The 24,402-nt window shown below is 48.2% G+C and overlaps 1 protein-coding gene and 1 pseudogene across 1 annotated transcript in view; both read right to left on the reverse strand.

The window, feature by feature from the left end:
• Positions 1 to 24,402, reverse strand: part of TCF7 (transcription factor 7 (T-cell specific, HMG-box)) — a 40,138-nt gene that overhangs the window by 9,724 nt on the left and 6,012 nt on the right. The window lies entirely within an intron of this gene.
• LOC102870387 lies at positions 15,924 to 16,536 on the reverse strand (annotated as a pseudogene).

The following is a 24,402-nucleotide window of genomic DNA, read 5'->3' on the forward strand; positions in this document are numbered from 1 at the left end:
TAACCCACACATGCCGAGTGCCTGCCTTATACATTGCAAGCCCTTCTCTCTTCCATCAGGTACTAGCAGGTTGTCTCTCTCCCCCACCTCCAACTCCCCCCTGCTGCTGCCTCGTGTAATGCTCTGCACAGCAGAGCTGTCTACTTTGTTGTCTCTGGTTCTCAGCTCTTACTCTCTCTCCTTGGCCCCATCCTTCCACCAGTCAGCTGATGTCCAGGCACCCAGGACTTCCACTTTGCTGAGTGACGTGTTCTCATCCTTATTTTACCTGATCAACCTCATGGGCACTTCCTGGCCTTGTGTCTGGCTTCCTTCTTCCTGATGTGACCTGGGCTTGGCCCTCTGCTCCACCGACCCTTACTCCTAGAGTACTTTCGTCTAGGCTTGTGGCTGCTAACATCTTCATCAAATGGTTCCAATCCCTGCTTTTCCTAGGAGTTCCACTTTCCAAGTGCTTATTCAAGCACACTGCCTGGAGTCCAATGCTCCCCAAAATCAAAATGCCCAAATCAGAATGCTTAGCTACCTGCTCCAAAACCCCCTTCTCCTTTCCCACTTCAGTTAATAGTCAAGACAAAATCTTTGGAATCATCCCTTGTCACTCCCCACATCCAGTGTGTGAGCTAATCCTAATCTTCCAAGTCTATCTAGAACATGACCACATCACACTCCCTCCACACCTCCCATCCAGTCCATGTCACCATCATTTCTCAATTGGACAACTGCAACTACCTCTTCACAGGACCCTGCTTCACTTGTGCCCCTGAGGTCCCCTCCAGCAGCCATGAACTGACCAGGCCACTTCCTTGCCTCAAGCTCCCAGTGTCTCCCACTACATTTTTCTGCATCTTATTCTAACTCCTTATCTGGGGCGCGACATACGTTATCATGCCCCCTCCCTCTCCAACCTCTTCTCCTTCCACTCTCCACTCCCAGTGCCCACAGTATCTCATGGCTGCTTCAGCCTCCAGCATCTTTCCTAATTTACTCCAGTGACAATGTTCTAAGTGGCCACAATGTGAAGGTGGGAAGCCTAGCTCTAGTCTTGCTAACTTCCCCGTTATGCACATTTGTTCCTGTCATCAGACCTTTCTGTTGGCTGTCTCCTCTTCCTGGACTGCATCTCTTCCAGACCTGTACATGGCACCTGCATTTAGACATCACCTTAGATGACACCTCTGAGCATTCCAGACCATTCTAGTTAACTGGCCACTTCACAGAGTGCACTTAGCAAGTATTTGTTGAGTGAATGAATCAATGAGTTGTATATCTCTGAAATTAGTATTGCCATCCTTATTTTGAAGCTGAGAAAACACGCCCAGAGAGGTGAAATGCCTTGGAAATTAGTGTGTCTGAGGCATGCCTTCCTCAGCATCTCTGAGCTGGGGGTATCCTTGCTATGATCACGGCTCCATCTCTGGTGTCCCTGGAGCTCATCTCTCTGTATGGTACAGAGAACACTGGACTTAAGAGCTAGATAGACATGGCTTCTAGTCCGCTCAAGACTATTTCCTCATCTGTAAAATGGGTTGATAATTTCTTTGGCCTAAGCACTACAAGTGACTCTGCTTCAATATAGGACTGTGAGCTGGTGTCATTCCTTCTCTGGGCTTCAAAACTCCTGCTTTATCCTAGAGTTTTCAGGAGCAGAAGCCAACCAAGGTCCTCTGATGGTGGGGAAGCCTCCTGGACAGCATCAGAACTGACCAGGCCCTAAGGGCAGGGAGACTGAGCCCAGGAAAAAAGGGCCTGGCTCGAAGAAGAAACAGTTGCAGCATTCTCCACCTGATGCCTAGAGGAATGACACTCCACAGACCTCCCCACAACCAGGGGTTTTCATGTCCTAGTTACTGTTTCAGAGAAGGCGCTGCCATCCAGCTCTGGCTTTGGGCTCTTCGGCTGTCAGGGCTGGCTCGTAGAGTGGGCATGGCCAGGGCCCAAGGTGCTGGTCTATGAAAACAGTCTCATGCTGTACTCTGCCCAGAGTTGGGGGATCTGCTCTGTGGTGGGTTTCTCAGTAAACTCTTCCTAGGGGTGCCAAGATTTGCCCAGGTGGCTAGAGTGGACTTTGTGACCATGCTGGGGCTGACCTAGGTCCACCTTTGCTCCCAAAGGCCTGATTTCAGCACAGCTCAGGCTGGGCCTACGAAACCTCCGAGAACCCAACCTGCAGCCACCTGCCTGTCCATATGCACGTGTCAAGGGCAGAAAAAGAAGGCATGTGAGGGAAGCTGCTTTATGGCAGTGGGCTCATCCTTCCAAGTCTCCCAGGGAACTAGGAAAGAGTCTCACTCAACAGGGGTACCCAGCCAAACCATGTAAGAACTGCTGGGTGGGCAGGGAGTCTGTGGTGGCCAGGACTCCAGAACAAGGTGCTGACAGCCTGGGCATCCTTCCCATGTCTGTGCAGGCGGCCTCTCACCTGCCAGCATCCCTTCCCGTGCCTGGTGGTGGTGGCCGGGCAAACCGTCTGGCACATGGCCCAGTGTCACATGCCCCCCTAAGCCTTGGAACGTCCCGCTCCAAGGCCTCAGCACAACACTGTCCCAGGGCCAGGCTGACCAGACAGCAGGGTGGGGTTGCCTGGGGCCTGGCATACATGTGGGTAACCGAACCACCCGTCAGTGTCTGGTGACCCTGCCCAACCTGCGGAAAGGAGTCAGGCCTGGTTTGATTCTTCCAATTAGGCACCAAGCATCTCAGTGGCACAACCTAATCTTTACCTGAAGGCACAGTGCCAAGCACACAGCTAAGCTCAGAACACAGTGTATACAGTATAAACGAATGAACAGCAGCACCGTCATACTCTCTGGGCTTCTTTCCTTACTAAGGATCCACATGATCTGAACACTCCAGTGTCCCTGGTTTTCTGCCCCTATGGTGGTAGTTGTGGCTGTTTACTGCCCACATCCAGACTACACTACTCCAGGAAAGCCCAGGAATCAAAGACCCTGAGGACCGTGTCTACTCCAAGTGGCCACACAGTCTCTATTCCCACCAGTGCTGCCTTGCATTGTGTTGGCTGCCTTGTGGCAGGGCTCACTCCCAGCAGAAGTGGTCCATCCTATTACCACGATGCTCATACTGCTGCAGGACTCTTCCCCACCCTGAAGCACTGTCTCCTGTCCCTGAGGTGCCCCTAGCCCCACCGAGAGGCTTCCATTAGCCTGTGGCTGGAAATGCCAGCACACCTGCCTCTTGTTGAGCAAGCTGGAGTCTAGCAGGGGGCTGGGGCAGGTCTCAAGGGGAACAGGTGGAAATGGGAGCTCCAGAGAAGAGGGGTCTTCTCTGGTCTGAAGTGGAGCTCAGGCCTGGCTAGGCTGGTCCCTGCTCACCACCCACCCCAGCCCCCACTTCCTGCAGGCTCAGGTGAAAAATAAACACAGTCGGCATTTTCCCTGCAGACCGCAGCGGTCTGCGTGCAGGCTGTGTGCGCGCTGAGAGCCCTTGCCAGCAGAGAAACTCCCTCGCCTCTGACGGTTGACTCTGAAAACCCCCAGTCGCCTGAGACCCACAACACTTTCCCAGCGAAGAAAGTTGCCATTTCCTCTGGCCTCTAGAAGCCAGAAAGAAGTCAGGGGTGAGGCCTGACCAGACCCATAGACCAGAGGCCTTTTGAGGAAGGCCTCTCCTAGCAGCACTGTGTCAGCGCAGTGTCTCCCGGCAGGCACCATTCATCAGAAGGCACCTACGGAGCTCCTGCGATGTCCTTGGTCAAAGGATGCTTCTGGCCAGAGGAACGGCACCTCCTAATTCCAGCCAAGTGTTTCCCATGTGCTGGGATACAGTTTTGAGCACCTCACTGAGATTAAATACTCACAATAAGCCCATTATTTGACAGATGAGGAAACTGAGGCACAGGAAAATTCCAGTTGTCTAAGGTCACATGACTACTAAATGGCAGAGCTAGGATGGCCTAGTGGGTGAGAAGTTGTGCTGTCAACACAAAAGCAAGCAGTTTGAATCCACGAGCTGTTCCATGTGAGAAAGGTGGGCCATCTCCTCCTGCAAGATTCACTGCCTCTGAAAACCCACTGAGGGTCAGCTATGAGTGGGTTTTGACTTGAGAGCACACAGCAACAACCCTACAACGGGAGAGAACGAGCTTAGGGCAGGGATGCATCCCAGTCCTAAGACCAGTCTCACCTTTCTTAAGCCTGGGCCCTGGCTAGTCAAGGTAATCTGAGACAGTGCTTCTCTCCCCCAAAAACACTTCAGCAGGTTCTGGGACCCTGGGATGGTCTGGCCACACTCCCTGCCTGGCTATTGGCCAGCTACAGTTTGACGGGCATGGCCCATGAGGCCTGGGTGGCATTTGTCCTGTTTATTCTCCACTCAGCCTTGCCTCAGCCTCACTACCTGCCCTTCTCCTGCCCAGGTACCCAGCTCTCTACACTTCAGTGTCTTTATCCACCACTTCCTCCTCCCTCCTACCACTTCCCCATATTTCATCTTGCCCTTTGTCAGGCTGGCTTCTCATTCTGACCTCAGCCTAAAGGTCACATCTTTGGGAAGGCCTGCCTTAACCTGGAGGTCCGACCTGGGAGTCTTGAGTCTGCATGTTCTTCTTCCGTCTCTCCAGGATGCTTTCTCAGCAGACCACTTTTGTTGTTGTTATGTGCCGTCATGTCACTTGTGACTCATAGCGACCCTATGCACAACAGCTCTGAACCCTGCTCCAATCTTATCATGTCTGACATTCTCACCCCCATTTCCCCAGTCATTATACCATCTCATCCAGGGTCGTCTTCTCTTGCACTGTCCCTCCACTCTTCATGATATCCTCTCCAAGGACCAATCCCTCCTTGCAACATGTCCTAAGTATATCAGATAGAGCTTCAGAATCCTTGTCTCCAAGGAGCAGCCTGGTTTCAGCCTCTCCAGGACAACCCTGTTTGTTCTTTTAGCAGTTCATGGTTTATTCAATACTGTTCTCCAGCACCACAGCTCAAAGGTATCAATTCTTTTTCCATCATCTCTAGTCACTGTCCAGCTTTCTGATGCATTTCAAGTAACTGCAAAGACCATGCCCTGATTCAGGCACACCACAGTCTCCAGACTCTTCATTATTTTAGACTTGCTTAATTAAGGGCTCTGGGATCCTTGGAGGGGAGCTCTGGAAGCTACTCTAAGGAGTTGCACTGTTAGACCAAACACTGCAGATCTCCCAAGGTTTGAATTCCTCAGCGGAGAAAGCCGGGCAGTCTTCTCCTGTTACAATTTATGGCCTTGGAAACTTGATGGAGGATCACTGTGGTCAACTTGATGGTAATGAGTGAATGAATGAGGATCCTTGGTACCTCCAGAACCTTTGAGTGCTTCCACCCACTCATCTACCACTAAGCTGGGACTTGGGGTTCCTCAAACACCTGGCTCTTTGGGGCCTGTTCTGATGACTGCTTTGGAGTTGGGGAGAGGCTGCTTAGAAGAAGCCCACAGAAGAACTAGTAGATCTAGGCCTCATGCTTATGCTCCTTTGGGGGCAGAAGCTGACTGGATAGAAAGGTGGGCTGTCAAGGTTACTGCTCTGTTCGCACACAGATGTAAGACTGATTTGTGTAAATACTGAATATGCCAAGCCTTTGAAGCATGCGTTATTTTTCTCATTTTACACATGAGGTTGGAAATGTGACCTGCTGTCACTCAGCCCTCAGCAGTGTCAGTGCGTGGCCCTTTATGGGCTCTGGGGTCTTCAGTGATGAAGGGAGCCCACACTCATCTTCCCCCTTCCCACTAAAGTCCAAGAGGGCTAACCTGCTCCAAGGACCACACTGTGGCCTGGGCCTGAAGCACTTTGTCCTATTCACTTGGTCAACTCCCAAATATCACCCAGGTCACTTCATAAACAGACCTCCTCCTAGAAACCCATGACTAGGGTATGTCCCCCACATGGCAGGCCGAACCTCTCTGTCACAGTTGTCTGCTTACTCATTTGCCCTCATGGCCACCTTTAGGTCTAGAATTGTGCTCTGCATGTTTTTATTCAGTGAGTTGAAGATGACCCTCAAAGTTGGGTCTCCACCAGTGCAGGTGAGCCCATATGAGCCAGGGTTTAGGGAGACCAGCAGCTGAGTGAAACTCCCTGGGTGGGATAGGGACAGGGCCACTGTAGTACACAGGTCAGGAGACGACATGGGGCTGAGGTGCCTGTATGGAGTCAGGGAAATTCTGCCTGTGTCCAAGACTCCTCAGCCCCCCTTCTACTTCTACATCCCTGTCCCCTCATACATACAATACTTTAGGAGTCAGAATGGCCCAGGATTCAAGAGGAAGTCTATGACTAGCCTATAAAGTGCCCTTGTGAGGAAGTTAAGCAGGGAGGGGAGTGCGCCTACCACTGGATAGACCCAGGCCCGTATTAGGATCCACATCTTGGGAAGCACCATGCAGGGTGAGTTTCTGCCCACACATGGTTCTTTGACCCACTTCCCCTGCATAAACCCAAAGTGGCCCTGCTCAGAAAACCTCTTGCTAATTCTCCACCGTCTTCCCCTATGTTGCCGGGAGCCAGGCTTATCAGCTCCCACCCAGCCTATGGTATTCCTGGGCTCCCTCCCAGTTCCAGGACCCACCAAACAATCCTACAGCTAGCCCACACCTGTATGTGGGAAGCCAGGGACCAATGTGCTTCAGTGCAGAGGACATGACAGTGAACTCCTGGCAGAAGGTGGGGAAGACCTTCCAAAGAGGACTTGCTGGAATGTTAACCAGTCCTTGATTTTGGGGATCCCAGACCCCATTTCAACAGGCAGGCCAGGTTGGAGGAGCTCTGCTCATGCCTTTCCACCCTCAGCCCCTGCTGTGGGCCCCAGAGGCCAGGACACAATGCTCTCTGGAGGATGAGCCACAAGTTCCCGCCCACAGCGTGCCGGACGCCCTGTGCCAGACGCCCACCATAGAGCATAGAGCCGTGGCCACATGGCTAGTAGAGCTTCCAGGGCTGGAGGATGGCGAGACCACACCCAGGTGGACCACAAAGCTTCAGTCCTGCCTGCCAGCACTGGGCTGTTGTCATGGTTGCATGCCAGGCTTGTGCAGCCAGTCCACAGGCCCTCTGGCCTCGACATCTGATAACAGGGCCCCGCCACAGCGGAGGTGAGGCTGGGAGTACCTGCACGCAGCCCTGGCAAACCACAGGCCTGCTCTCAGCCCAGCCTGGCCCCTAGCACCCACTGAGCAAGCTGAACCCCTCAAGCTCAGCGGCCCATGGCCACCGCCAGTGGTTTCTATGCATTCATTTACTTGCGCTTTCCTTCCTCCTATTTGAGGTGAACGCCCCTCAGGACAGGATGTTTTTAGAGGAAAATATAAGCTTCCGGGAGCTTCTGCAGCTGAGCTGCTAGTTGGTGCTACTGACACACTCTCTGGGGATCTGCTGATCTGCTGCAGCCCTGGCTGGGCATCCCTGAAGCCCAGGCGCAACTTCAGTTATCAGCCTGTCCTAGGCAGTACAGAAAGCAAGGCTCTGGGAAGGCAAGGGCTTGAAGTGTTCAACAGTTTGGCTGCCCTGAGAAGAAAACCCCAGTATTGACTTAGAGATACTGATACCCAGTTCTGAAGGCCTGCCGTGTGCCTCACATGGTAAAGAGCCACTAGCCCAATGGAATCACACAACCCTTCCCACGCATGTGTTCTGTACAGGAGGAAGATGATGCCCAGAGAGGTTAAATGGCTCACCCAAAATCTTACAGCAAGTAGTGATCTTGGTTTGAACCCAGCCCTTTGGGGTTCTCAGCCTATGATCTTTAACATTCAGCCACAGGCCTCACAGGCAGCTGGTCACCAGGGAGACCACACAGGCGTGCGAGGCCCAGGAAAAAGCAGTTCCCAGCTCTCTCACCACCCTGAGACCCCCAGCCCACTTTTGTTGCCGACACTCGGCCCAAAGCTTTTCTTCCTGGAATAAATGGGCTAGTGGTGTGGTTCTGACCTCCACCCAGTGTCTGTGGAGCTACTCCATCTTACAAGAGGGAACAAACTAGGGTTCTCAGTCACTTATGGCCAAAAGGAAATATGAGCTGTATCCCTCCCACGGGGTCTGGCCACAGGCTGGGTGGGATTAGTCACTTAGAAGCTGGTGTGGCTTCCACCAGGGCTGGTCTAGAAGGTATGCATACTGCCTCGATGTGGGAGCCCGAGAGTCCGGGAAGACAGGGTCTATGGAAGCTTGATGGGTCCCCCTTGCCTGGCTTTAGTGTGTGAGGGTGGAAGAGACGCAGAGATACCCACACTGTGTTCCTGCCCTGAATGAATCCAGCCTCTGAGCCTCTCAGTCTCCGAGAAGCAAAAACAAAGTGGGAGTCTACAGACCCTGCTCTGCTCACCTGCCCACATGACCCCACAAGGACAGCTCTGCCCTCGGGCCACGGCCAGGAATCTTGTCATGGCTTAACGCTCACAACCGCTGGTTACTGACTTGACTCCAAAGGGAAATAAGATAAGGAATGGGGAAAGGCTGCGTAGTCCTGGCACCCGTGCTCCTACCTGCACCAGCACAGGGAGGGTGGCAGGGTTGCCGACTGCTAAAGGGGCCTCTGGAGGCAGAGCAAGGTGCACTGGTGCATAGGGGTTAAGTGCTTGGGTGTGAAACAAAAGGTTGGAAGTTCAAATCCACCAGGTGCTTCCTGGCAGAAAGATGTGGCAGTAGGCCTCTGTAAAGACCTCACCTTGGAAATCCTATAGGGCAGTTTACACTCTCGCTATGAGCTCTACAGGAACAGGTTTGGTTTTGGTTTGGAGGTAGAGCTCCCTAATGAGGTTAGAGGGGTTCACACAAAACCACACCCCTGGGTGTGACAGTATGAAAACACAGGGGAGCGGATGAACTAGAATATGAAAATTAAAAAAAAGAAAAGACATCAGGTTCTATGCTAGCTCCCTAAAGAAGGAATGTCTTTGCCCTAACATAGCTTCCTATCTGTTACAAAGGATGGAGAAGAAAATCTGTTTTTTTAAAAAAGATGAATAGTTGTTATTGTGTAATGCTGCATTAGGACTGACGCATGGCTGGTCCTCCAGTAGTTTTTGACTGCCCATCTTTCTCCCTCAGAGCAGGTGGCAGAGTTGAACCGTGTGCCTTTAGGTTGGCAGTGCAACTCTTTACCCTCTAAACCACCAGAACTCCCCAAGCAAGGGCACAGAGGACAGAATTAGAGCGTCTGGGTTTAAAGCCTGCCCTCCCTACTTACTAGATTTGTGCTCCTGGGTAAGTGAATATTCTCTTGGTGTCTCAGACATCAAACTATAAATGCTTTTATCTCAGATGGTTATTTTTTAAAAAAACTAAGAACAAAGTGTTGAAGGTCCTTGGGAGACACAATTTGTACTTAGTTGGCAACCAAAAAGTTGACCTTTTCACACTTTATGATACTTCAGAAGAAATGAGTCAGGTGATCAGCTTCCATAAATATTATAGCCAAGAAAACCCGACAGAGCAGTTCTGCTTGGTAACAGAGGGTCTGTAAAGCCACAAACCAACAACAAAACAATTCAACAAGCACAAAATAAAACAATTAAAAGCAAGTACCCAAACAGTACACAAGAAAACTTCTAGAGCTAATAGAAGAATTTAGCATAGTTGCAAGATATAAGGGTTAGTAAACAAATAATTAGCTAGGTTTCCATAGACCAGCAATTAGAAATCTAAAAGAGAAACTGGAGAAACAATTCCATTTACAATAACATTTAAGAGAATAACACTGCTGCTGTTGTTATTAGGTGCCATCAAATCAACCACGAGTCATAGCAACCCTTTGAATAACAGATCTCTGGCCTTATCCTGTGCTATTCTCACCACCTCTGATATGCTCAAGCCTATTGTTACAGTGATTGTGTCAATTCATCTGGATGAGGATCTTCCTCTCTTTCTCTGATTCTTCACCTTTCCTCCATGATGTCTTTTCCCAAATCTAACCATGGATGTGTAGGATTTTTACAATGAAAACCATAAAACACTGCTGAAAGCAAAGACAACTTCAATAAATGGAAAGTTGTTTCATGTTCACGGATTGGAAGACTTAATATTGTTAAGATGTCAATACTGTTGTTGTTGTTATGTGCCATCAAGTTGCTTGCAACTCATAGTGACCCTATGTACAACAGCCCTAAACTCTGGTCTGTCCTGTGGCAATCGCACTGTCTCCGATACACCCATCCCAATTACCCCAGTCACTGTATCAATCCACCTCATAGAGGGCGTTCCCCTCCTGCGCTGTCCCTCTACGCTCCCAAGCATGATGTCCTTCTCCAAGGACCGGTCTCTCCTCATAACATGACCAAAGTATGTTAGACGACGCCTCAGAATCCTTGCCTCCAAGGAGCAGGCCGGTTTAACCCTCTCCAGGATGAATCTGTTTTTTTTCTTAGCAGTTTATGGTACCCTCAATACTCTTCTCCAACACCAATTTTCCTTCTATCCTCCTTAGTCACTGTCCAACTCTCTGATGCATAACAAGTGATTGTAAAGATCATGGCCTATATCAGATGCACCTTAGTCTCCAGAGAGACACCATTGCTCTTCAGTACTTTAGAGAGGTCCCTAACAGCAGACTTTCCCATCGCAATCCGTCTTTTTAATTTCCTGGCTGCTGGTGCCAAGAGTGGTGATTATGGAGCCAAGCAGACTAAAGCTGTGAACAATCTCAATCTCTTTACTATCCATCCTGATGCTGCCAATTGGTCCAGTGGTGAGAATCTTTGTCTTCATGACATTGAGCCTCAATCCATATTGAAGGCTGCGCTCCTTGACCCTCTGCAGCAAGCGCTTCAAGTCGTCCTCAGTTTCAGCAAGCAGGGTTGTGTCATCTGCATGACGCAGATTGTTGACAGATCTTCCATCAATCCTGATAATTGTGGATGTCAATACTACCCAAAGCAATATATATTCAATGCAATCCTGATAAATTCTAATACCCTTCTTTACAGAAATAGAAAAACAAATCTTCCACTTTGACAGAACTAGCAAAAGACCTCAAACAATACTGAAAGAAATGAACAAAGTAGGAGGACTCACTGGGTATATTTATTAACAGACACACAAATCAATGGAATAGAATGGAGAGTCTGGAGATAAACCCACGTGCCTATGGTGAACTGATTCCGACAAGGGCGCTAAGTCCACTGATGAAGAAAGAAAGAATCTCTTTAATAAATGACTCTGAGGAAAATGGATTTCCATACATACAAAAAATGACATACACAAAACCAAATTCAAAATAGAATCTAAATGTAAAAACTAAAGTCAGAAATTCTTCGACTAAGAAGAAGTCACACTCTGGCCTAGCCTTCAACAATGAATTATCTAGTAACTAAACCAGTAAACAACAAAAAGAAATAAATGAGACCTCATGAAAATGAAAAATTTTTGTTTATCAAAAGACTTTACCAAACAGTTCTTTTGTTGAGTCCTTGGGGTTTTCTGTGTACACTGTCATATCATCTGCATATAGTGATAGTTTAACCATCTACTTGCCTATCTGGATGCCTTTTATTTCCTTCTCTTGTCGTACTGCCCTAGCAAGCACTTCTAATACACTACTGAATAGAAGTGGTGACAGTGGGCATCCTTGTCTGGTTCCTGTTCACAAAGAAAATGCCTTTAGTCTTTCCCTATTGAGAATGATATTGGCTCTTGGTTTTACATATATACTTTTCACTATGTTAAGGAAATTCCCTTCTATTCCAGTTTTGCTGAGTGTCTTAATCAGGACAGATGTTGGATTTTGTCAACTGCCTTTTCTGCATCAATTACTAGGATCATATGCTTCTTGTTATTTGTTTTGTTAATGTGGTGAATTACATTGATAGTTTTTCTTATGTTGAACCATCCTTGCATACCCCTTATGAATCCCAATAAAGACACCAAATTCATTTTTCAAGGAGGTCAAAAGGGAATTAATTAAGTTTATTTGGAGAGGAAAGAGACCTCAAATAAGCAAAACACTTCTGAAAAACAAAAATGAAGTGGAAGCCATAGCATTATAAGACCTCAAAACCTACTTACTACACAGTAGCAGTAACCAAAACAGCATGGTACTGGTACAATGGCAGGCACAAAGACCAATGGAATAGACTTGAGAACCCAGAAACAGACCCAGCTATCTATGGCCAAATGGTGTTTGACAAGAAAATAAACTTATCAAATGGGGGGAAAGGACTACCTCTTCAAAAGATGCTGGCAAAACTGGACTACTTCCTGCAGAAAGCTGAAATAGGATCCATGTCTCACACCAGACATAAAAATCACCTCAAGGTGGATCAGAGACCTCAGAATAAAGCCCCAAATCATCAAGTTCATAAGAGACAAACTAGAATCAAGCTTAGAAGGCCTAGTTTATGGTATAAAGAGATTACCAAATGTAGCCAGAGATGCACAATCTTAAGAAGATAAAATGGATGAATGGCACCTTCTAAAGAAAATCTCTGTGCTCATCAAAAACCTTTTCCAGTGCATCTAAATTCCAAAATCAATCTCCATAATAGGCTATGTGTTTCCTAAAGCCAAAGGGGCCCTGTAGAGTAGTGTGAGAAGATCTTCACCCTGAAACCTACAGCGTCCCTTTCCAGCAGGAAGTAGCTAAGAGAATACGCCGTCCCCTTTTCCTTATGAATCAGGGTGAAGTCTCTCTCAAAGAAAAGTGATAGGGAATGGCAAAGGACACACTGACAAAGGAGATTAATCAGAACTGGCTCTGACAAGCACTGTGGCAATTGGACAATTAAAACAGACTTTCAAGGGGGGAAAAAGAGGAACGAACTGGGGAGGAGGGTAGAGAAAACAGGGCAACAATGAATGAATGAAAACCCCAAATCTCTGTAAATGTTCATTAAAGTTAATAAAGTTTAATAATAAAAAACAAAACAAAACAAAAAACCTTTTCCAAAAGGGTGAAAAGAAAGCCTACTGACTGGGAACAAACATTTGGCAATAGCATCTCAGATTCTCAGATGAGGGTGTCATAATAAAAATTTACAGAATACTCCTGGGCATCCAGAAAAAAAAGACTGATAATCCAATTACAAAATGAGCAAGAGACATGGAAAGACCTTTTCACAGAGGAGGATATTTGGATGGCCAACAGACACATGAAGAAATACTCAAAATCATTAGCAATAAGAAAGATGCAAATCTAAACCACAATAAGACACTATCCTACCCCAGTAACAGTGGCACAGTTTAGCAGGATAGCAAGTAATTAATATTGTAGAGGATGTGGTGAGATAGGTACTCTTATACATTGTTGGTGGGATTGTAAAATGGTCCAACTACTCTGGCAGACAGTTTGGTGTTTCCTCAAAAAAGCTGAACATAGAAATTCAAATGACCCAGCTATTCCACTGCTTGGAATATACCCTGAGAAAATGAGAACTGAGACACAAACAGAGACTTGTACACCAATGTTCACAGCAGCTTTATTCACCATTCCAAGAACATGGAAGCAGCCTAACCACAGTGGAATGGATTGGGAAAGTATGGTACATTCATACAATGGAATACTATGCAGCATGCAGGATCAATGATTTTTTAAAATTACTACCTAACTTGGAAGGGACTGAAGAGCATTACGATAAGTGAACGTAACTCAGTCTCATAAAGACTAGTATTGTAGAATGAGTGTGAGGATCCAAGGAAGGGAGGGGGTTTGCTGAATCACAGGGTCACAGAATTTGATGGGGGATGGGGGTGTAAAGGTAAGGGGAAAGACCCAGTGTGAAAAGCAATGTATATAAACTTTGGAAGTAAACCAGTATAAAATGTAAAAAAAAAAAAGACTTTACCAAAAAAGGGAAAACACTAACTAATGACAATAATAATATTTTCAGAAACTCTACATCCAATAAGAGTATAGTAACTGAGATATATATTAAATTTCAATAACTTAACAACAAGTAACCAAGTAACCCAATCATTAAGTGGGCAAATAGAATTTTCACCAAAGAGGGCATCCAAATGTCCACTACACATAAAAGATGATGCCCAATGTCATTAGCCATCTAAGACATAAGTATCACGTCACTCTCACTAGGATGGCAGAAATTAAAGGGAGAGCAAGTATAACAAATGTTGGTAAGAATGGGAAAAACTGGAACCCTTACCTAGTGCTGTTGAGAATGCAAAATAGTACAGTTGCTGTGGAAGACAGTGTGCCACTCCTCAAAAAACAAAAACAAACAAAAAACCCAAACTACCATATGGTCTGCAATTCCTGCTCCTTAGTATAAACCCCAAGATTTCAAAGCAGAGAGACACTAATAGACACCTGCACACCACTGTCGCTGCAGCACTAACAGCACTAACAAGCACAACGCCCTACGGCAGAAACACTCTAAATGTCCAGTAAGCTATGACTGGATACATAAAATGTGGGGCATACAGATAACAGAATACTACTCAGCCAGCTAGAGAAATGAAATCTTAGGGGAGCTCTGGTGGCCAAGTGGCAGGAAGCTGGGCTGCAATTCCAAAGGCACACAGTTCGAATCCACCAGATGCTCCGCTGGAGAAGGAGGGGCAATCTCCTCCTGTGCCAGTTGGATCTGATTCGATGGCACACACATACAAAAAAGAGAGAAATGAAGTCTTGATACATGCTACAGTGTAGGTGGTGTTAGAAAACATTATGCTGAGTAAAATAAGCCAATCATAAAACAGATAAATATTGTATTACCTCACTTCTATAAAAGGCAAATGGATAGGGAACAAAGCTCATTAGTGGAGATGGAGAGAAAAGTAAAGTTTTTCTAAAGTAAGGCTCTAACAGAACAATCACCCTGATTAAGAGTCAAGATGCACAGCCATTATTATATTTGATGTGAATAGTTTGTATACTTATAAAAGCTGAATTGGCAAAAGTTCAATTTTTGTGTGATAAATATATTTACAATAACAACAAAAAAGGTAGCAAAATCCCACCTGATAGGGTTCCCTGGTTTGGAGGTTTAAGACCGTGGTCTCATTGGCCATTTCAGTTAATCTGCTATTAGAGTGTTTGTGGCTTCAGTTCTACTTCCCATTTTTTGGCATGATGTCTGCCTGGGGTCTTAAAAGCATGCAAGTAGCCATTCAAGGCACAACAACTGATCTTTATCCACCTGGAGTAATAAAAGAGTCAGGAAGAGGGGCTATGACAGAATTTATAGGGGAGGTCTGATGGCCTGGTGGTAAGAAGCTGGGTTACGATCCCACAGGTGTGTGGTTCAAATCCACCAACTGCTTGGTGGGAAAAGGATGAGCAATCTCCTCCCATGTGAACCAGTACACAACGTCAGCACTATCATGGAGTAAAGAGAGAGCTCTGGTGGCCTAGTGCAGCCAACCCAAAGGCAGATGATGAGAATCCACTAGCTGCTCCCAGGGAGAAAGATGGGCCATCTCCTTCCATACAGATTACAACCTCTGCAAAATTGCTGCAAAATCAGTGATGAGTTGGTTCTGAAGACCAATGGCAATGAGAGAAATGGAATGCATGGCTAACTGCCTCCATGAGCAACTGCCTCCTTTGACAAGAGACCAGAAGTACTGGATGGTGTCTTGGTGCCATTACTGATCATTTAGATCAAAGACTCCATAGAAGAATTCCAGCCAATAGAGGGGAATGCAAAAAGATGTTTAAATTGTCATGGGATCCAGATTTCCTAAGATCAGGAAGTTTAGATATGCCTCTGAAATTATTGCCTTGGGAAAATCCTTAAATTTCAAGCCAAAAATATTCCCTGAAGTTTTCCTAAAATAATGATTTATCTATTAAGAAAGGTCTGATTTATACTTTTTTTAAAAAAGAGAAATAAAAATATTTATTTCTTGAAATACATTGGTAAATTGAGAAATTTACATTGTGTCATTAATGGAGACACAAACTGAGTATGTCACTAAAAAAAACAAAAAAACAAAAAAACAAAAAACTGAGTATGTCACTAACCACTCATCACAAATCTGAAAATAACGTAGAATCAACATGATGAGAAGTCATGATTCTAAAAAATAATGGGGAAAACGCAGTCATTATGATGTATCTGTAAACTTTGGAATAAGGAAATCTATTTTGGTGCTTTTGTGTTGTCGCCTTGTATTGTGGGTATAAATGCGCTCGATAAACTGTTCTTGATTTTTTTAGCTGCTGCTTCTTTTGGAGCACCATATCTTTTATTTCACTTTTCAAAGATATTTTTGGTGGTAACTTTGAAATGTCTAAAAGTAGATTTAATGGAATCTGAAAAGTCTTTCAGATTTTCTTTCACTGCTTCTTTAGCCTGTCTAATTTTTTCTTTATGATGCCTCACAAATTCTTTGGTTAAATTTTTCACTGCACCAAATGTTTCTTTAACTGAACCCAAAAACGTTTCTTTTGACTTCTTTTGTGCCCTCTGGTTTCCCCTGCTCCCTTTCGTATTTCCATCCGTTTCTTGTTTTCCAATTTGATCTTTTGCCTCAACATACAGTCTTTCAAACAGATCTGAATGCAGCTGTTCGAAGATTAGCTTCCGCTCCTGCTCAGTGAGTCTTTCCCGTAAGGTTTCTATTTCCTTTTTTTCAGTCAGTACATTTTCTGTAGCAAGGGTCTTTTGCTGACTTTCAAAAGACATTTTCTCTTTTTCGGTAAGGGTCCAATGACTAGCAAGGTTTTCCTTCAATGGCATAGATATACCCAAATCCCATGCTGATGGCAATCACCAAAGCAAGTATGACACAGTTATTACGACCACTACTGAACTGGCGCTTATCCAAGTTCTCCTTGCAAGGTTCGGGCTCCTGTTCAGCAGGCGGTCCCTCTTCAGCAGGACTGGGCTGATGACCAATTTCATCACTACTTGATTCATCATCATTATGTTGAGATGAAAATGCAATTTCTGGCTGACAGAATGTATACTGTCTGCTAAAGGAAGAAGCCACGTGAAAGGTTTCTGAGCTCTGTGCTTCTTCAACAATTACAGCTTCTTCCTGAATTCCAACTTCTTCTAACTTAGGTGGCTCAAGGGTAACATCACTGACAGTTTCAAAGTACATAATGTCTTCAAATGGTGTTTCTTCCTCTGCTTCAACTGCTGACTTGGTTTCTCCCACAGCTGGATGAGCAATTTCTCCCATCACCGTTGTGTCACTCTGGCTGTTTACACCTGCCAACACTTGAACTTCCTCGTGCTCAAAAGACGAACCTTCTAGAACAAGCACCCCATTATCATTGGCTACACCATGTTCAGAATTCACCATCTCAATATCAGATCCCTCATGACAGTCCAATCACAAGATGAATCACTGTCACTGGAATTGGAATTTCCAGCCATTTTTCAGGTATCATGGTCTCTGTCTATGGAGATCCTGGTGGATTCGAATCATGTTCCTTTGAGTTGGCAGCCCAACCATGTACCACTAAGTCACCAGAGCTCCCTGAAGGAGCAGAGCTACCTACGCCCAAATGCGCTGGCTGTCGCGGTGGCGGAGAGCACACTGATTTATACTCTTTAAAAAGCTACCTTATGAGGGAGCTCTGGTGGACTAGTGGCAAGAAGCTGCACTGTAATCCCACGGGTGCAGAGTTCAAATCCATCAGATGCTCTGCTGGAGAAGGAGGGACAATCTCCTTCTGTACCAGTCAGATCCAATTTGACAGTACACACACAAAAGATAGTAATTTTTTTTTAAAAAGCTACCTTATATGAGGTTATATTGATAACAGCAAAACAAAAGATTAGATAGGAACCTTAGGGGGCAGTGAATTTGTTAAGGAAAAGGAAAGGGAGAATGGTTGCATAACTTGAGGATGTGATCAGTCAATAGCTAAAATATACATGTAGAAACTAAAAAACAAACAAAGAGAACATCCCTGCAGCTGCTGCAGAGTAGACGACAACTCGCATAGGTGTCCAACTAGGACTGTACACTGTCATTTTTAATGGCTGATTTCTCAGAAGTGGAGTGAATGCCAGGCCTTTCTTCCAACGCGCCTCTGGGTGAACTCAAACCACCAATCTCTGTTGACAGCCAGGCTGGCACACTACTGTTAGCACCACCCATGGACTCCCATACTCATCCCTAGACATAGGTTTTTCAGGAATGTCAACCTTTGTGTCAAAGCCAGGGCTGCTGGCCTTCAATCTCTTTTGGACTTTTGCCTGGTTACTATCAGAGAAGCCTCCTTTGATGATCAGAGCAACAGGCAGGAGTCAGAACGTAGTGGCAGTAAAGAAGCTGCCCTTAAAGTGCCCTGGCTGGCAGCTGCAGCTCCCAGGCAGCTTTCCCATGGGTGGGGGGAGCAGCACACCCACGCCCAGGGAACGCCAGGGCTTCCTCTGTCCAGCCATTCCCAGTGACTCAGGCAGAGCCCAAGAGACTCTCGAGGTCAGCCCTGGACCATAAGGAGGAGTAAGCCTGGATGAGAAAGGGCAAAGAGTAAGCTCTGGGTTGGACCAGGATAAGACAAAGCTAGAAAGAAGGTGGCAAGACAGCTTGCAAATGACCTTCTGTCATGTCATGCCTCACACCTGATTCCGTTTTCAAAAGTCATGTGTGAAAATGTCATTTCTTCTGGAAACACTAGGCTCCTGCCTTGCAGCTAAGCTCAGACCTTTTAGCCCTGGCCCAGAGTGGTAAAACAGCCCTCAGGAGGTGGACAAGGAGAGGCCAAATCTTTTTTCAAGGTAAGGAGTGTCCGGTTCTTGAACCCAGCAGATTTGGGGGTAATATGCAGTGTCCATCTACAATGCCCATTTCCATGCATTTTTGAGCAAATGGGGCAGAGCAGGGAGGGACATGGCCTTTTGGAAAAAACATATCCAAGTTGAAATCTTGAGTCTGTCTCAACTTCCCTGAGCTTCACTGGGAGCAACTATAATACCTCCTTGATCAGGATGTTGTAATGATCTAAGGTGGGAAGTCAGTCACACACAACAACCCCTGTCCCCCGTGATGTTGTCAAGGTCTAAGGTGGGGACACACACACACACACAGAGTACCAGGCCCTGTGCGGGGTGTAGATCTAGCAGTAGACGGAGCACATGTGGACCTAGCCCTGTGGATCCTCCCCATCACTTTCTGATCCAAACCATCGTCCTTGAAACCAGCCCCCCACCTCAACATAACTGTCAACTCTTGTGGCCTCAACTCTCCCAGCTTCATCTGCCAGCACACCCTTTGGACTTGGGACAACCCTCCCTGTCCCCCACCCCCACGGGGTTACCCACCACAGCTAGGTGGCTCCAGGGCCTCATACTGCTTCATGTGCCAGCATGCTCGGGGGTGGTTGCCACAGCCAGGCATACCCTCAGAACCAGCCTCGCCTGGGCCGAGGCTGGTCCAGAACGCTCTCCACAGGCCACCTCCGAGTGTCTCCGAGGGCCCACCCAGCCCTCGGCATGCCTTGCCACGGGGCCAGCCACAGAGCCATCTGATTTGAATGAAACTTCAAACTTAATGACTTTCATGCTGGTTATTTAAAACGCAATGTAATTTTCTTAAACACCCTATTATTTCCTTTGATAGCTACAAAGCTTCCCCCAATCTCATAAGCATGTTTATTTTTAGGGAAAAGAGTGGTTTGCAGTTGGTCATACAGACCATTGGAGAGGGAACCCGCAGAAAACAAGGCAAAGAGTCAACCCTAGCAGCCCAGAGGCCCACCGCCGCCCCGCCTGCCAGCTGGGCTGGCTCTTGTCTGGACACTACCGGGTGCTGGGCGGCCTGTCCCTCTCACACCAGCCAAAGCCCTCCTGCCTCTCAAGGCCAGGTCCTGCTAAGCCGGGCCCCATCCCATGCTCCCCCTCCTGTGTCCACTTCCTTAAGAGGACGGTCTTGATGTCAGTGTCCCAAGGGCAGTCCAGGCCTGGGTGGGGCTGGGGAAGGGGTCCTGGAGCCACTATCACCCCCCAAGCTGCTCCTTACTGGCTTCTACTTGCCCTAGGTAAGGCCCTGCTTGGGACCTGAGCCCTGACCAGCTGGCTGAGATCTGTGCCCAGATAAAGTGGCCTGAGGTGGTGACTGCCCACACTGGGAGGGTGGGCAAGTACAGCCCTGCCAGCTGGGGCTCCCCAGCTGAGGGTGGTGGCTCGGTGGTGGGCGTGCGTGCCGAGGTCAGCTGAGCCCCGCCAATGTGGGGTGTCCTCTGGGACTGGCTATTTTTAGGCTCTAGGCTTTCATGTGGCTGAATGATGTGGAGTTTACAAAGCATCGGTAATGCGGGTAATGTGTTTCAGATGGCGGCCCAGCAGCCAGGGAGGCTGGGCCCGCTGCCATAGGAGCCAGGTCAGAGTCAGAATCCCTCAGCTTGGACGCCCATCACCTGTGCCCGCCCTCCCACTACTGTTCTTGCCAGTGGGGGGCCTGAGGGGTGCTGGCTTTCAAGTAGTTGCTGTGATGAACAGCCCAGCCAACCCCACCTGAGGCCCAGCCATCCTGTCTCCTCGGCCTCTCCAGCCAACACTTTTATCTGAACCTTCAAACTACCTCCATGGTTAGAGCTCATACTCCTACTTTAGGGGAGAAACTGAGGCAAGTACCAAAGAGGTTAGAAAGTATAATTAAAGTCACACAGGAGGGGAGACAGGAGGTGGCCCTGGGTCCCTCAGCTTCCTTCCTCACCACAGCCCCCTGTCCTCATGAGCAAACTGAGCTCTCTGGGAGGGAACACTACGTGACCACTGGCCAGAAGTCAACCCTGAGTCAGCTCAGATGTGCTGGAAGGGGGTGGCCGTAACCATGCAAAGCTCCAAACCCACGCTCCAGGGGCCCTGTCCTGGAGACTCCGTTGCACTGGCATTGTTTGGAAGCAGTGTGGGGTCCAGACAACCCCCAGCCCTTGGAGCAGGAACTGAGTGTTGCAGTAGATGGGGTGGGGAAGGGAATTAGGGGGGAGCTTCTTTGGCAGAGTGTCTGCTTCCTCTGATCTCTGGGGAGTTCTGGCTGTGGAGTCAGGGCCATGGGTTGAAGGCTGTGTGTCACCCATCTCGCTCTGTGCTCTAAAGCAGTGTCTGCTGGCCTGGCCCAGGCAGGCCATCTCCATGGGTGGGACAGGCTGCACACACAGCTTGCCCATGGAGAGGGCCAGACCCTCACCCTTGTCAGCTGTCCCAGGCCAGGGCCTTCATCCATCAGGGGACAGACTGGCTGCCCTCTGCTCAGCCAAAGAGGGTCACCCTGATCCAGGACTACAGAGGTCACACCACCCACTGACCTAAAAGCCAAGCCCACCCGGGCTGCACTGGGGGATTACAGGCCAAACCTCTTAAAGGGATGAAGGTGGCTGCTTGAGTCCAAACCGAAGCATTATGGCTCTGCAGGATGACACAGCTGCCTAAGGGTGAAGCTGTTAGTGCCGTCGCTTCTCTGAGACCCTCTCCACACCCAGAGCTGGAGTCCTGCTAAACTCAGTGCTACCTTGGTCCACTTACCAATGGCACATAACCTGGACCTCTGGGGGTTCAGTTCTCCTCAGAGGAAAGGGCCAGAATGTTACAATCCTGGAAGGAGTCCGAGAATCAACTAAAATTGCAGGAAGAGTGGAAACTTCTCATTGTTGAGGCACTCTTGCCTTTGCCAATACACCAGTCTCCCCACCTCCAACCAGTACCAGCCACCCCAGTGTCTGCCTGCCTCCAGCCGGCCCAGCTGGCTGCCTCTGCCTGCCTCAGCCCTCCATGTCCAACTCAAACCATCTGCCACCAGCACCACCCAGTCCTTCTAGGATGCCAGCCCATTGCATGTGCCCACCAGCCACTCCCTTCTAGGATGCCAGCCCATTGCATGTGCCCACCAGCCACTCCAAGGCCCTGGAACCAGTGCTGCCTGGACAATAAAGTCACATGGTAAGCGCTTAGCGCCAGCTCTGCGTCTACAACCTCGCCTCACACCCCACCACTCACAGACCCTGGGTTTCAGCCCATCCTTCCAATGACTAGGACACAGGCAAATTTCTGCCTTTCCTTTACTCAAACCGTTCTCCTCTCAAGAGTGTTGTCCCTCTACTTCCTGCCTGGCCAAACCCCCACATGCGTGCACACACCCACACACCCTACATCAAGCTGGTCTCTCTCTCACACACACCCCCTACATAAAGTCACACACACACACACACACACACACACACACACACACACGGAAAAGGAAACCTCTCACTCAGTGTGAAGGCTAACTGCACAGAAAGGGCCCAGGAGATGCTGGTAGGGGTCCAGACCCAAGGTTCTTAGAAACAGCAGACAGTCTGCTGGAGACCAGCTGAGCTCCCGTGGTCAAGGGCGGGCCCAGACAGCTGTGTTCTGTGCACTGGCCCAGGGAAGCTGACTGTGGATCTGGGGAAGGGGAGAATTGCAAGGGTTCCAGTTCAGCCTCAGCTTCACCTTCTTGACACAGCACTCAAATGGCACTCAGACGTGGTTTTGACCACTTCTCGAACAACACGCCCACTCATAAAGCACCTACTGTGTGCCAGGAGTCCTTTCAAGTACTTCACATACGTTGTCTCACTCCATTATTCCAACGGTAACCCAGGGAGGTAGATACCCTCATTATTCTAATTTTTCAGATGAGGCAATCAAAGTCCAGAGAGGTTAGGTAACACACCCAGTGTCACACAGCCAAAGAGTGTTAAATATTTGAGTATAAATAAGAATTTGAGGTTGGATCCTTCCGACTCAATGCATTCCTCTTCCACTACTCTATGGGGTGAAAGACAAGGTCCTTCCCTATCTGGCCTTACTGTCCTACCTGCAGAAGGAGGGGTATTACTCAAAGATCCCGTTGGGAGTTGAGGCGCCCCTGTGACCTGATAAAACACCTGTTTCCTCCAATGGAGTCTTGTTTGTACACAGTGGCAGGAAGCGGCCAGTCACAAGGTATGAGGGAGTGTTACTGTATAACTTTGAGATTGTGGCTGCCTAAGGAGCTGCAGGGAGGCAGGGCCCCCTCCCCTCCATGAGACTGTGCCCATTCACTAGGGCCCAGCCTGGCAGTAGCAGTCACACAATTTTAAACCAGAATCCACGGAGCCCTGCTGACAGCTCAGCTACATCTCCCTTCAAGAAGGGACAGAGTAGGAAGTGGTCTTAGGAGATCCCAGAAAGGACGCAGTGCTAATAGATTTTGGGAGAGTACTACCTTCACCTCAAGCCCCCTCACCTTTAATTCCAGTCACATCAGAGTTGCTATGAATCTTCCATTTGCTGGCTGGAAAAACTGGCCCAGTGAGACCCTGGTGAAGCCCCCAGTCCCCAGCAACCAACCTAGGGCTCTCTGTCAGCCCCCAGCCTTTAGAAAGACTCCCTCCTTCAGAGGAAGGAGTAGGTTACTCTAGAAATGCAGCCACCCCTACTTGCCTCCAAGGGAGGGTGGGGCAGGAAGCCTGGCTTTACTGAGGGGTCTGTAGGCTGGGCCTCCCTCATGGGGCTGCCCAGGCCCTGGAAGGGTCAAGGGCATGGGAGTTACCCTCAGAGCAGAGACTCACTTGGCCTCCCCAGTCAGGAAAGAAATGAACATGGAAACAACTTTAAATGCCCATGGCCCACCTTCATAACAAAGCATTATCACCATCAACAACACACTCCAGCCTCCACGCTGGCTGAGCTCAGGCACCGCAAAGACTCACGTTCAGGCACAGGCTCAGAATCTGTGACAAGCAGGGACAAGAGGAGCCAAAATGCCAGCACTCTTCCCACCTTGGACCCCGCGATTCTCCAGTGAAATAATCAACAGAGACCCAAGAAGTACTTTGTGGACAGCCTCATTCTCACTGGTGTGGAACCCGAAGGCAACCTGGGAGCAAACTAGAAGCTTCATGAGGTGGTTGCTGGGAGGCTGACAAGTGCACTCCCTAAACCAGAGGGCTTAGCTCTCTACTGAGTGCTCCACCTCCTCTGTAAGGGAGCTCTGGTGTCCTGGTGGTAAGGAATAGCACTGCCGACTCACACGTAGGCAGCCAGAATCCACTAGTTGCTCTGCAGATGTAAGGTGGCCAATCCCTTTCTGTGCATTTTACAGCTTCTGAAAACCTGCTGGAGGGTCAGCTTTAAGTTAGTTCCAATTTGATGGCAATAAGTAGATTCTCAGGATGAAATAGGCGATAATGGATCCTACCTTGGCCCCAGGGATAACAGTTCCTTTCCCAAGAACTCCTACACACCAGGGTCCCTAAGCTGAACCCTCTGGAGACACAGCCCCTCAGACTCCAGTCTACACTGAACTGAGCTACCACTGACCCCAGAGGAGCCAGGGGAGTAAGGGAGAAGGCACGTGTCCTGGTCAATTCCACTCTGCCAGTCCCATGCAGGAGCCTCAACTTTAGGAAGTCTCCCATTTTGCAGGTGAGGAAACTAAGGTTCAATAGCATTTTGGCAAATGGGCTGTCACCAGTCTAAATGTGGCAAGTGCATCATAAAGTGCTGCCAACTGCCCTGGTCTTTAGAGAGGAAAAATGAGGGCTT

The sequence above is a fragment of the Elephantulus edwardii genome, unplaced genomic scaffold, assembly GCF_000299155.1.
Source record: "Elephantulus edwardii isolate Elephantulus edwardi_28Jun2011 unplaced genomic scaffold, EleEdw1.0 scaffold00064, whole genome shotgun sequence".
Lineage (NCBI taxonomy): Eukaryota > Metazoa > Chordata > Mammalia > Macroscelidea > Macroscelididae > Elephantulus > Elephantulus edwardii.